The following is a 7975-nucleotide window of genomic DNA, read 5'->3' as shown; positions in this document are numbered from 1 at the left end:
ATTCAAAGCTATTTTTGAAGCACATTTTCATTCCCTGGAGTGGATGAAGAAATACCACAACTCACCTCTTGAAGAGGTAGAATAACAAAGGATATAAATCTTGTTTTTGTGGCATAAATCATTATCGCACGTACCCGTTGTACGTAAAATATCTTGAAAAATTTTATTAAATATCATTCCAAGGCAAAAGTATTCCTGTAGAATGCTTTCTACTACAACCACATTAATATGTTATGGTTAGTCATCGAGTTCCCCGATAACAACTCGTGTATCTTTCCCTGAAGGATGTAATGACTATGTGGTTACCGCTTTGATATAAAATATTCAGATGTTAATGGCGTTTCTCCCTGAAGGAGATATTTGTCATAAAGTTGGTGGTAAAAATACTGAAATTTTTAATTTCTTACATTTATAAATTTAGAATTGTCTTTATTAATTTGATTAAGATTTTCTCTCACGACACCAGAAGTGTCTGAGCACTATTTGGTAGTACAAAATTTATCAAAAGCTCCTGAAGAGCTAATTGTTTGTCTAGAAGACACATGATACCAGTAGTATCTGAATAATATTTGATTGTGGAAAATAAATTGAAGGCTCCCGAAGAGCTTATATGCAAATTGTCATTCATATTATATGATTGTGGTCAAAACATATGTTGTAGTAAACCCGAAGTTTACTAATACAACTGGATATCATATTGAGACTACAAATGATTGGAATATTGAAAATCTTCACGTTTCCACAATCATAGGAGGTAAAATAGTATGTATATGAAAAGTTACCCGCCTTATTCTTCAATTTGTACTACATCATGTATCATTGTAGACCAGAAGTTTACTAATGCAAAAGTTTATGCCATAGTAAACTAGAAGTTTACTAAGAGATAACACATGACATGATAAACTTGAAGTTCTCATTTGCCATTTTTAAATGAGCTATTTGAGAATTCTGATAAGCATATACTGAAGAACCAGAAGATTCTTCAAGAGTTCTCTTGTGCTACTTGTTCTCATAATAAATTGGTTATACCTAGGGGTAGGCATATATCGGATAAAACCGATAACCCGAACCGTTAATTAGTTATTGGGTTATCGGGTTAACGGTTCGGTAACGGGTAATTTTTTTTAATTGGGTTATCGGTTCGGGCTCGGTTAGCAATTCTGTTATTGGGTAAACCGATAAATCAATAAGGGTTTACTAATTAACTAATTTACCCTTAAGTATATACATACTAGGGTTTCATATACATGGTTCAATTTCTCTTTCTCAGTTTTTTCTCCGCCTCACTCCCTGTCACCCTCACCCTCAGTCCTCACTCCTCACCAGTTCTCCGCCAGTCCGCCACCGGCCACACGGCTCAATCCCTCACCAGTTCTCCGCCTCATGACTCACGCAACCACGGTTGAGCCCGTCAAGACTCAGTTTTCTATTATCATTTTTCGGGAGAGCATTGCACTAAGGTCAGTGTTTCATATCCCATTTCTGAATTCGTCTTAGTTTGGTATCTTAGAAACACTGATTTAGGCTTCCCTTAGAAATCAATTTTTGCATATTTACTTGAATGATTTTCTAAATATGTAGTTATATGGGTATCCAATTTCCCCTTTTCGTCTATCAAATGTGAGTAGCAAGAAATTGAAGCTTCTCTTTTCTGGTATTGCTCTTGACTGCCTTTTTTAGGACTACTGTCTACTGCAAATACCTAAAGAGAATAGGCATCAATACATGGATTTTTTAAGACCCTTTTAATTTTTAATAAATTGAATGTATAAGGAACAAACACATAAATAAAGTTAAGATCCATTTCATTCACAAGTTCAGTGGATTAAGTTATAGAATAGACAAAATTATAAAGTGGAAGGGGTGTAGACGTATAGTTGTACTGCTGATATTTCCATTCAGTCAGTTGATAAAAACAAACTACTACTAAGTTGTCAGCTGCTTCATCTGTGATGTTGTGTTTGAAGATGTGGTACTTTCAGATATTGGTTTTAGTTGCTGGTTTGCTACCAAATCCTGAAGTGGCATTGGATTCTCTAGCTGTTTGGTGAATGGGATATCTTGTTGTAAATTAGTTAGCTCTGCATTGTGTTCTATTTGGGTTAATGTGTAGTTGATGATAATAGAATTTGCTAATAGTCGATATGTTACTGTCACATCTTTGTTTTTCTGTTTAGTGTTTATAGTGTTTATATCTGATTTCTCATGTTTGTAGGATATACACATAGTACGTACCCACTGCCATCTTTATCAAAATACTGAATGCAGTAAATAGATTTTCGTCTCTTTCTAGCCTGTGCTTATGCATGGTGGCGGTGATGAATTGATTCAGTGTAGTCAATTGAGCTATTTCCATCCACATCGGCCTGAAGTTTACAAGACATGAGATATTATAATTGTGAAGGAAAGAAATGGTTAATACTGTAACATTTAGGGGTTGTTCTGCCTTACAACTTCCATCAATTGCTTGACTTCAGCCTCGGTGAGCTTTGGCAAAGGCCATGGTAATATATATCAGCACTCTTAATTTTAGTTTTACCTTATCGGGTAAACCGATAACCGAACCGATAATGATCAATAATCGTTTAACCGATAACCAATATCTTATCGGTTTGCTTATCGGTTTATCATATTTATAAACCGATAACCGATAGACAAAACCGATAATATTCATAACCGAACCGAACCGACCGATGCCCACCCCTAGTTATACCGGCTAAAGTTGGGACTAAGACCCCTGAATTCTGAAATATATAAAAGGTGAATATGGACTCATTCAGCTATCATGTGAACCACTTATAGATGCATATATAAGATGGTTACATGTGTGTTCATTGTCAACCTGCAGTTTGGCATTTAAAATTGCTTTTCTCAACTAAGAGCATAACTTTCACATTATAAAATCAAGACAGTTCATCTTGATAATGCTGGTTTATATCCAAGCTGGTTTCACATTGAATACCTCCTATTAATGGCTAAACCATTGCTTATAAGAACAAAGCTTCATGTGTTGGTCTAAGATACTCTTAATTGCATATAGCAGCACTTGTATGCATCAGACCAACAATATATGATAAGTCCTCCCCTCACAATTGGTTTAGGATCAGAAACCAAATATTTTTACTATCTTTTGATGTGTGGTATATGATTAATTTCTCTACCACAATGCACAAAGATATGTTTCCCGAAGAAGATTAGGGATATATGTTAGTTTTTCTAACATTTGGGGGATGGAATAAACAGCTGAAAAATATGCTATATGAATCGAGTTATCACTAACCACTTAGAAGAGTAATTCAAGTAAAATGGCAGAAGCATTTGCTGATCCAAAATTAAATATCATATTTCAGCTGCAAATGCTCCTATTAATATTAAAGTCCCTGAAGGATAGAGTTTATTGTACGCATGAAGCATGGTAGACCAATCGGTTCCAAAGGTAACAATCCTTGAAAAATAGGAGCTAATGATCAAAATGATCATAATGAGGAGGAAATGAGCTCTAGAAGAGCCCATGACATAAGATTTCATGAAACTCCAAAAGAAGTTCAGGTACCTGAAAATAAAGAAAGTGATGAGATCTCAACAAGTTATGACGCTTAGGAACCGATACAATATGATCGTCGATGATATATTTGATATAATATAGTGCACAATATTGTAAAAGATTGTGAGGATCGAACATGTAGTCCAGGCACCTGGAGATGTCATGCCATTTAAATGCAAGGCATAACCTATATGATTCATTTGATTAAGTCTATATGAAGATCCCTGAAGGATTTAAAATGCTTGAAGCATATAATTCAAAGTCTCAAAAAATATACTCGATCAAATTATAAAGAACTTTGTACGGTTTAAAGCAATCTGGGCGTATGTGGTATTATCGCCTCAGTGAATACTTGCAAAAAGAAAGTTACATAAACGATGTTATTTTTCCATGTATTTTTATAAAGAAAATATCATCAGAATTTGTTATACTTGCTGTTTATGTTGATGACATAAATCTTGTTGGAACTCCAGAAGAGCTCCAAAAGGCAATTGAATAAGAAAGAATTTGAGATGAAAGATCTTGGAAACACAAAACTTTGTTTTAGTCTGCAAATTGAACATTTAGCAGACGGGATTTTTATCCATCAATCTGCCTATACAAAAAGGGTCTTAAAATGCTTTTACATGAACAAAGCACACTCATTGAGTACACCAATTCTTTTTTTGATCACTTAAAGTGAATAAGGATCCGTTCTTACGTCCAAAGGAGGATGATGAACTCCTTGGTCCTGATATACCCGAGTCTCTGCACTGTACTCTTTTTTCCTTACTCAGGTTTTTTCCCACTGGGTTTTTCCTGGTAAGGTTTTTAATGAGGCAGCTTGCAATATATATTATCAGTGTACTTGTCACGACCCAAAATCCACTAAGGGCCGTGATGGCGCCGGACACCATTGTCAGGCAAGCCAACACTAAATAACTAGTGACTTCTCGTTTTAGATATTTCTGAATTCACTTCTTTTACACATCTAAACAATAAAGAATAAATTTCACTGAATAAATAATGATATCTTTAACAATTTCAAAATACTGACTAATTCCATAGACATCCCAGAACCCGGTGTCACAAGTGCATGAGCTATCTCTAGGAAACAATATAATACAACAACTGCCCGGAATACAAATAGGACAGAAAGTAAATATGGAAATATGAAAGAGACTCTGCTGGCTGCGGGTCGTCTTGAGAAGTGCAGCTCACCTAAGTCTCCGTGTCAACCATGCTGCTACGCCCACTAGGCCGCTAGAGATGCATGTGCCTGTGCAACAAATATGCACAGCAAGTGTAGCATGAGTACGAAAACAATGTGTACTCAGTAAGTATCTCGTCTAATCTCGAAGAAGTAGAGACGAGAGGTCGAATTCGACGCTTACTAGTGGTCCAATAATGATACATCAATAATATGACAACTCGAGGATTTATATAAACATGATTGTAATTCAATAGAGCGAAGCAAGTAAACAATTCTTTCTTTTATGTAAAATTCCCAAATTCCTCTCTCATCATTTATACATATATTCTCAAGCCGGGAAGAAGCAATATCAACTTCAACAAATTTCAAGGCAAGCAATACAAGCATGCGCAAATCATGCCGAGGACGTACGGCCCGATCCAACAATATTTAAACTATTCACTACCAGAGGGTCGAATGGCGCGAACCATAGATGCATCTATTTAATCTACCGAGGCGTTCGACCCGTTTCACAATAGATAAACACACAATAGTCAAATCAATAATTCATCGAGGAGAAATTATTCAGGAAAAAGCACAGTTCTCTTTTAAAAAGTCAAGTAATGAAATCTAGTCTTTTAGAAATTCATTTACACGTTCGATATGTTTTAAGCATTTTTAAATTTTTCAACAAGGTTGCATTTATTACAAGTAAGCATGCTTTTGGGTCCTAGACTACCCGGACATAAGCATAATAGTAGCTACACACGGACTCTCGTCACCTTGTGCATACGTAGCCCCCACAAATAGGAGCACATAACCAATTAACTCACCTATGGGGCAATTCCCTCTTACAAGGTTAGAAAGGACACTCACCTCGCTCCGAAATTCCATAACCGGCATTCCACGCCCTTCCGAGGACTCAAAATTGATGCACAACTCTCCAAAACTAGCCAACAATTATGCAAATCCATTAATATATGATCAACTACTCATAATAATCCAATTTATAACAATTCCTAACCCTGATCGAAAAGTTGGCAAAAACGCCCTCGGGCCCACGTGCCCAGATTCCAAAATTTTCCGAAGATAAAGTTTTACCCATAACCTCATGAACTCAAATATATAATTTACTCTCAACTTCATGTCCAAAATCATGGTCAAAATCCAAAAATACCAATTTTCTAGGTTTTCCCTCAAACCCGAAGTTTCTAGCAATTTCCATACTTTAATCCGTAATAATACCATGTATTTAACTCACAAGGGGCGGAAGTAACTTACCTCATGTTTGGTGATGAAATCCTCCTCTTCAAAGGCTCCAAAAATCGCCCAACCAAGAAGAAAATGAAGGATAATGGGCCAAATCCCGATTTTTAAAGAACTTAGTGCCTCCAGCGTTTCCGCACCTGCGGTCATCTGACCGCTTCTGCGATCACGCAGGTGCGGCCCCCGCTACCGCTTCTGCGGTCAGCTCTCTCGCTTCTGCGCTTGCGCAGATGTGGCCAATGCCCTGCATCTGCGGTCCTTCCCTTGGCTGCTCCATTCTGCTCTTGCGACTCCCAGGCCGTTTCTGCGGCTCCGCACCTGCGGCCACAACCTCGCAGGTGCGGTTACACCAGATATCAGCTGCCTAAGTTTTTCTTCAAATTCAAAGTTTGATCCGTTAACCACCCGGAATCTACCCGGGGCCCCCGTGACACCGTCCAATCACACCAACCAGTCTTATAGCACCTTACGAACTTGCTCGAGGCCTCAAATCACATCAAACAACATCGAAATCATGAATCGCACCCCAATTCGAACTTTATGAACCTTAGAACTTCAACCTTCTACATTCGATGCCGAAACCTATCAAATCACGTCCGATTGACCTAAAATTTTGCACACAAGTCATATTCGACATTATGGACCTACTCCAACTTCAGGAATTGGAGTCCGACCCCGATATCAAAAATTCCACTTTCGGTCAAACTTCTCAAAAACCTTCAAATTTCTATCTTTAGCCAAATGACTCCAAAATGACCCACGGACCTCCGAATTCACTTCCGATCGCGCTCCCAATACCAGAATCACCATACAGAGCTATTCCCAGACTCGAAATCCCAAACGGACGTTGATAACACTAAATGCACTTTAACCCAAACTTATGAAATTCCTCCAAAAATGCTAACTTCCACAATAGGTGCCGAAACATTCCCGGATCTTCCAAAATCTGATCCGGACATATGTCCAAGTCCAAAATCATCATACAAACCTGTTGGAACCTTCGAATCCCGATTCCGAGGTCTTTTAATCAAAAATCCAATCTTAGTCAATTCTTTCAACTTTAAGCTTCCGAAATGAGAATTCTCTTTCCAAAAAACTTTTCGGAATTCAATTCCGACCATGCGTACAAGTCATAATACCTGAAGTGAAGCTACTTAGGGCCTCAAACCGCTGAACGATGCGCTAGAGCTCCAAACAATCGGTCGGGTCGTTACAGTACTCTTTTTCCTTGACTAGGATTTTTTTCCCACGGGATTTTTCCTAGTAACGTTTTAACGAGGCACATAATAATGAACATCCAAGGGGAAGTGTTATGAAAATATTATTGTGGATGTCATTTATTACTCCGCTGTAGATAATCTTCCTGGAGAAAATTATCCATTTAGTACTCCATTAAAGTTTTTTACAAGCTGCTGATGCAGGCAGGTTGCAAGCAACTCAATGAAATGACTTGCAGTAGCTTCTTGGTTTGATGAGATTAATTTAAATCGATTTGAAATAGTGGTGGATAATATTCTCTACAAATTCAACTTTTGAGAAGGTGGTATACAAGATTGGAATGCGGAGACTCAAAATTTGAAACAAGGTTTTCATCAGAGGGAGTAAAATACGCGATGCACTCTATTTCCTTACTAAGGTTTTTTTCCACGGGGTTTTTCTTATAAGATTTTTATTGAGGCACCTAGCAATGCGTATTACTAAATGTGTATACTCTTTTTAAGATCTTTTTCCCACGGGGTTTTCCCTAGTAAGGTTTTAATGAGGCACATTATCTTTTAATGAACATCCAAGGGTAAGTTCTATAAATATCTATTATATTATGGATGTTCATTTAGTACTCCATTGTAAATAAGCTTCCCGAAGAAGCTTATCCATATGGGACTCCGCCGTAAATATGTTTATCTATTTAGTACTCTATTGGAAATAAGCCTCCTGAAGAAACTTATCATTTCGGTACCCCGTTATGGAAAAATATTATCCCCGGTAGAAGATTA

This window comes from Nicotiana attenuata, unplaced genomic scaffold (assembly GCF_001879085.1).
Source record: "Nicotiana attenuata strain UT unplaced genomic scaffold, NIATTr2, whole genome shotgun sequence".
Classification (NCBI taxonomy): Eukaryota; Viridiplantae; Streptophyta; class Magnoliopsida; order Solanales; family Solanaceae; genus Nicotiana; species Nicotiana attenuata.
This window is presented reverse-complemented; position numbering follows the sequence as displayed.